This window comes from Ursus maritimus, unplaced genomic scaffold (assembly GCF_017311325.1).
Source record: "Ursus maritimus isolate PB19 unplaced genomic scaffold, ASM1731132v1 scaffold_14, whole genome shotgun sequence".
NCBI lineage: Eukaryota > Metazoa > Chordata > Mammalia > Carnivora > Ursidae > Ursus > Ursus maritimus.
The window spans coordinates 47,616,009-47,622,968 of record NW_024423786.1 but is presented as its reverse complement, the minus strand read 5'-3'; the positions used below and the strand labels follow the sequence as shown (position 1 = coordinate 47,622,968).

The 6,960-nt window shown below is 49.4% G+C and overlaps 1 long non-coding RNA gene across 1 annotated transcript; it reads right to left on the bottom strand.

Moving 5' to 3' along the window:
- Positions 1-1,964: 1,964 nt before the first annotated feature.
- On the bottom strand, positions 1,965-6,577 carry LOC103682121. The gene is made up of 3 exons (XR_005834494.1): positions 6,547-6,577; positions 3,990-4,083; positions 1,965-3,548 (listed from the first exon to the last, which is right to left on the bottom strand). It is a non-coding gene; the product is annotated as an uncharacterized LOC103682121 (long non-coding RNA).
- Positions 6,578-6,960: the final 383 nt, after the last annotated feature.

Genomic DNA, 6,960 nt, shown 5'->3' with positions numbered 1-6,960 from the left:
TTAAAATTTTAAACAATTTTTACTAATTTATTTTTTAAAGATTTAAAAATTTTATTTATTTTAGAGAGAGAAAGAGAGAGCAGGGGGAAGGGTCCGGGGAGGGGGAGAGAGAGAATCTCAAGCAGACTCCTGCTGAGCACAGAACCTGGTGCAGGGCTTGATCTAATGACCCTGAGATCATGACCTGAGCCAAAATCAAGAGTCAGACCCTCAATTGGCTGAGCCACCCAGGCGCCCTAAAAAACGTTTACTAATTTAAAATTTTATTTTTAAAAAGGTTATTACTATGTATTTGTTCTTTTCTTTTCCTTCCTTCCTCCCTTCCTCCCTCCCTCCCTTTCTTTCTTTCCAGCACTGAACAGCAGCACATGGATAAAGTAGCTGGCGCTTGGTAGGCACTCATGAAATACAGTGACCACGAAGCCATGGTCTCACCAAACCCATTTCCTCCCCCTGTTCACACAGGAAGCCTGCATTTCCGGCCTCCCTCATAGCTGGGCAGGCTCACGTGGCTGAGGGGATGCAGAGGAAGTGACCGGGCTACCTCTAGCACGAGACCCTGAATTATCCTGCCAAACCCTCCGCTACCCCCTCTCCTCCTGCGTCAGAGGGCGAGAGATGGATGATGCAGGGGCGGGTTCCGAGCCTCTGAAGAGGTTGAGGGGAGTGGTGTTTCTGTACCTCTATATTCTTATCTATCGATAGGATAATAACTGCCTCCACTGTATTGAGGATCCGGTGAAATAAATTAACACTTGAAAGTTGAAATTAATTTTCACTAGTATTTGAAAAGTGAAATTACTTCATTTCAATTAAATAAATTAATACTTGAAAAGTGCCTAGAACAGTGCCTAATAGGGGCCGAAGGGCTCTATGTGTGTTCAATATATTTTTAAATGTGTAGTTTCACAAACCAAGCACCCATATACCTGCAAGCCCGGTTAGGGAATAGAACACGACCGACGGCCAGGCATAGATGAAATAAATAGCCAAATCACACAGATTTGTCATTATTAAACTGTGATGGATGCCTTGCAGGAAAAGAACAGGAAGCTATGGGAATAACCCAGGGAGCTCATTTAGATCGGGAGGGAAGTTGGGAAAGGTGTCTTCAAGATATTTCACTTGATTTGAGTTATGGGGACAGAGAAAGTGGCCAGTGAGCCCTGAGGAAGGGCAGCCTTCTGGGGAGAGAATACAGTGAGTGGAAGGCCCCAACATAGACCAGGACGGGAGACAGTCAGGGAATGTGACCGGGAGCCGGGGGAAGGAAGAATAGCTGAGAGCCGGGGTGGCGGAGGCCAGCAGAGGCCAAGGGTCATGGGAGTTAGCTTGGTCTCGATTCTAAAAGCCACGGGGATCATTAAAGGCTTTTGGTCTGATGTACATTTTAGGAAGGTGGCTCTGCCGCTGGAAGCCCACACGCTGGCAGGGGAAGGGTAGATGACAAAGTTTTGGAAAACTGTTTCGTTACATCTATGAAAGCTGACTATCCGCTCCTCCACGACGGAGCAATTCTGCTCCCGGGGAAATAGTCCCAAACTGGAAATGACCCAAATGCCTGTAAGAGTAGAGCGGACAGACTAATTACGGTATAGTCCGACAACGGGATACTACGCAGCGGTGAAAAAGAGCAAACCATTGCTTCCTGCAACACAGATGACTCTCACAAGCAATATTGAGGAGAAGAAGCAAATACAGGACGCCTGGGGGGCTCAGTCAGTGAAGCGTCTGCCTTCGGCTCAGGTCATGATCTCAGAGTCCTGGGATCCAGTCCCATGTCGAGCTCCCTGCTCAGCGGGGAGCCTGCTTCTCCCTCTCCCTCTGCTGCTCCCCCTGCTCATGCTCTCTCTCTCTCTGTCAAATAAGTAAATAAAATCTTTTTTAAAAAAAGGCAAATACAGAAGAAGAAATATTGCCAGATTCCATTTATATGAGTTTCTAGAAGAGGCAAAAATATTCTGTGACAATGGAAGTTAGGATAATGGTTATCCTTGGGCAAGGGGGTTGTGGCTGGAAGTGAACATGGGGGTCTCTGGGGGCTCGGATTCTATCCTTGATCTGGTGCTGGTAACACGGGAACATTCATTTCATGAAAATTCATTGCACTGGGGACACCTGGGCGGCTCAATCAGGTAAACGTGGGACTCTTGACCTCAGCTCTGGTCTTGATCTCAGGGTCGTGAGTTCGAGCCCCAAGTTGAGCCCTACATTGGGTTCCGCGCTGGCCGTGAAGCCTGCTTTAAAATAAAAAAAAATTCTTTGTGCTATATGCTTATGCTATGCACACTATGCGGTATGTTCGCCACGTTCCAGTAAAAAGGATTTTTAGAAGCTTAAAAAAAAAGAAAGACGGTTACGGCCACTTTGGGGAGAAAGGATGCGGAAGGGCTTCTGTTTTGTCACCATTATCCCGAGGCGGAAGGCAGGAACGCAGGCGCCACGGAGCTGGAGGTGGTTCACGCCCCACGTGTCTCTTTCCTACTCTGTGTGAAGGGACATCACACTCATGACCTGACGTCCACCGTGGTGCGAGTATTTACACCACGGAAACTAGCGGATGCTACACGTTTTTTCATTGTTAAAATTTTTCACGAAGAGCCAGTTTACACACACTCACTATACCCCTGGGTGTAGATAACAGGATGGAGTATGATAAGGCTGTGCCTTCGACCAGCTCTAATTGTGCTGGACCCTGCACCCGAGGACCCTGAGCTGAACAAGCCTCACGGAGCTGGCCCCCACGGGCCACACAGATGGCGTGTGTCGGTTGTGGGGCGGGGGTGGGGGTGGGGGAGGGAGAGACAAATAAATCTACTCAACAAAATCAGAAAATACTTAGGCGGAGTTCCAGGGGAGTTCTGCTTTGAGTAATTTCTGAGTAGAGTTTTGTGGGATGAATAGGAGTTTTCCCTAAGAGTGGGATGGCAGACCAGGCAGAGGGGAAAAAATGTGTGCAAAGGCTTGGGGTTTTTAAAGGATATGCCAGGTTCTTGGAGCTGTAGCTTGCTCCACGAGGCTGGCACAGAGGGTGAGAACTGGTCAAAACCAGCCCCACAAGTGTGCTTTAAGAAATATTTGGGTTGATCTCCAAGGCTTAAATAATTAATGATTTTACACAAAAGTCCAGATTTCTGTCCTTCCAATAAAAGCCAGAAAATCTAGTAACCCAGGGCCTGCAGTCCCACGAGGCAGTAACTGAGCAGAGCGTAACAGGAACGTGTCTCCGGTCTTCCACAGTCCCCAGCACTCCCTACTGCCTCCCAACGCGGTGCCCTCGGGTCCCTCCCATTTTACCATTTCGCTCACAGTGAGCTGCTTTCCCCCAAATAGAGCAAGATCCATAGATGGGACCATACTCCCATCTCTATATAAAAGAGGAAAAATGAAAGAAGTCCAGGAGGACTACCTGTTTCTCGCCCCCGGCTGGCTTTGCTCTTTGTCTTTCCCGCCGGTGGCCTCTGCAGACATTCAAGTTTGCCATTCCTGATATAGCATCGGACATAAAGCTGGGTCGCAGTGGTTCTCTGTGCCAGCTCCGAAGTGTCCTGTAGGCGACGGGGAACTACTGAAAAATTCGTATTCAATTATTCAACTAATACTTGTAGCAGCAGCTGTCGGTGCCCCTTCACATCCCCCCAGCCTCACCATCTCACCAGGCTCCTGCTTCAGTCCTGCGGCTGCCCTTTGCCGCAGCTCGTGGCCAAGGGCTCTCTGCAAAGCTCCCAAACGGCCCTCTGGCCTGAGCATGGGAGGTTGAAATGATCCTCCTCCCCTGGACCGCCTCTCCGGCCGGGGGTTGGTGGACAAGTGTTCCCCATCTCCCTCCCCTCCCAGCAACGTCCCCCATCACCTCCCAGAGGTCCCCAGCACACGTCAGCTTCAGTTGCCCTTGGTGGAAACTGGGCTGGATGACACACGTGTCAGTCACCAGCTATCTCCCGTCTGTCTCCCTTCCTTGCTCCCCCACTGGTGCTTCCTGGGCTCACCTCCTCGATAAACGACTCGCCTTCGAATCCTCACCTCAGGTCCTGCTTCGAAGATGTGTGAACACAAACCTCGTTATCCAGCAGCTGCTCCGCGCTGGGGGACAAAGAGGAGAGTGTCTGCTCCTGGGGACCTTACGTGGGAGTTGGATGAGTGAGCCCCCAAATAAGAAAATGAGTGATAAATATCCTTTTAATATGGGAAGAGAAGAAATCATACGGTAGAATCTGGTGGTTTTAAAATAGGTCCAGCCGTGCCCATTTCACCCTTGGGTGAAGGTGGCCAAAAGGCACGACCTTGCAGGTGTAATAGGAGCCCCGTGGTTGGAATGTCGGGCATGGTGACTACAGTCAGCAGCACTGCACCAGATAGTGGAAAATGGCTAAGAGAGCAGATCTTGAAAGTTCTCAGCATAAGACAAAGAACTGGTACTTTGTGTGGTAATGGGTATTAACCAGGCTTATTGTGGTGACCATGACATGTATATAATCATTATAATATACGTATAATATGTGTGTATATGATCATTATGTCACACACTTATAATGAAATGTTCCGGGGTGCCCGGCTGGTGCGGTCAGTTGAGCGACCGACGCTTGGCTTCAGCTCGGGTCGTGACTGGGGGGTCGAGCTCTGCCTCGCTCGGCGCTCAGCGCAGAGTCGGCTTGAGATTCTCTCTCCCTCTCCCTCTGCCCTCCCACTCCCGCTCTCTCTAAAATAAATAAATATTTTTTAAAAAAATGAAATGTTATATGACAATTCTATCACAATAAAAAGAATTTTAAAATAAATACATCCATAAATTCTTTGCCACTCTTTCCTTCAAGAACCAGAGCGCCATCTTGAGTGTGGCTGGAGCGAGTGACCATCGGCTAAGGGATAGAGTGTGACACAAGCGGCAGAAGGTGGCAGAGCTCAGCCTCTTCTCGGATCACTTGCTCTAGAGAAAGCCGCCATCGTGATGTGAGGGCGCTCAAGCAGCCCTCTCGAGAGGCCCGCGTAGTGCGGAGCCCAAACCCACCCCCACGGACAACCATATGGGTGCGCCATCTTGGAAGATGACTGGAGCCCCGACAACATCCTGATGGCAACCTCGGGAGAGACCTTGACCCAGAATCACTCAGCTAAGCCACTTTCAAGATTCCTGGTCCTCAAAAACTGTGAGACAATAAATGTTTTTTTAGGGGCGCCTGGGTGGCTCAGTTGGTTGAGTGTCTGCCTTTGACTCAGGTCATGACCAGGGTCCTGGGATCCAGCCCCGCCTCGGGCTCCTTGCTCGGCGTGGAGCATGCTCCTCCCTCTCCCTCTCCCCCTGCTTGTGCTCTCTCACTCTCTGTCAAATAAATAAATAAAAATCTTTTAAAAATGTATTAAAAAATATTTTTTTGAAAGATTTATTTTTTTTAGGGAGTGAGAGACAGCAGGGGAGGGGCTGAGGGAGAAGGAGCATGGAGCCCGACATGGGGCTCAATCTCATGACCTTGAGATCACAACCTGAACCAAAACCAAGAGTCAGATGCTTAACCAACTGAGCCACCCAGGTGCCCCAAATATTTGTTGTTTGAAGACACTAAATTTTAGGGTAATTGTTACAATAGCAATAGATAGTGATGGGCAAGGAGCTTAATATGTGGTCAATGAAGGCTTCTCTCAAGCGGTGACATTTAGACAAGGATCAGAAAGAAATGAGCCATGGGGATAACTGAGGAAGAGGATTTCAAGGAGAGGGAAGGATCTGTGCAAAGGCCCTGAGGTAGGAGCACACCTGGAGCACACACATTCAAAGAACAGTGATGAGGCTGACACGGCCAGAGTGGTGGGAGCACAAGGGAGGTAGGACCAGAGAGAGGTCAGATGGGGCGACAGTAGTTCTCAATGGGGGGCACTACCACCTCTCAGGTGGGGGTAGAAACAGGGCAGAATTTGGTGTCGTCACAATGCCTGGGGTTGTTTATTGAATTTGGATATGGAAGCAGGGACACGTACCCTGCACTGTGACAACCAGTCACCTGTCATGAAGAGCTGCCCTGCCCAAGGTGCCCAGGTCGAGACATGGGAGAATTTGGAACAGAGGGGAACCATGATCCTATTTGTTCTTTTAAAAGAGTTCTCTGTGTAGAATAGAATGTAGAGTCTGCTTTCTTTTCTGTAAAAAAGGGGGCAGAAAAATATGTCCATATTTGCCTGTACGTGCATAAAGACACTATAGAAAGATATATCTGCTTCTGGTAATAATGGACATCTGTTGGGGGTTTGCAAACTGGGCCAGTGGGGGCCTGGGGTAAGAAGGGAGACCTTTCAAAGAATACCTCTTTGTGCATTTAAATTTTTTTGAACATGTGAATATACTACTGATCAGATAAATAATTAAAAAATCAAAAAAGGATCATCTTGGCCCTTGAGGGCAAGGGGGAATTTAGAGAAGCGAGGCTGGAGGGACAGGAGCACAATATGATTTGAAATAGGAGTTGAAATCGTGGGGGCGGGGGAGGTTGGCTTGGAGCTCACAGGGAATGGGGCTCAGGTTTTAAGACTGCGCGAGGGGCTGGCTTTGCCTACCAGGAAGGTGACCATCTCGGCTTGGGGGGCTCTAACAAAACACCATCGACGGGGAAGCGGTGCGGGGCGGCTTCCACAGTAGACATTTATTTCTCAGTCCTGGAGGCTGGGAAGTCCAAGATCAAGGTGCCGGCAGATTCCGTTCCTGGTGGCAGCACAGGCGCTCTGGTCTCTACCTGTTGGGGTAAGAACACTAATCCCATCATGGGGGCCCCACCCTCACGATCTCATCTAAGCCTAATCACGGCCCAAAGGCCCCACCTCCTCCTACCACCACCCTGGGGGTTAGGGCTTCGACAGAGGCATTTGGGGAGACGGCAAATATTCAGTCCACCGCACCTACCTGGAAGCAGAACCTGAGGCAGGGACCCGATGCCTGTGACTTGGGGGGAGGACTCCCAGGAGAAAGAGAGT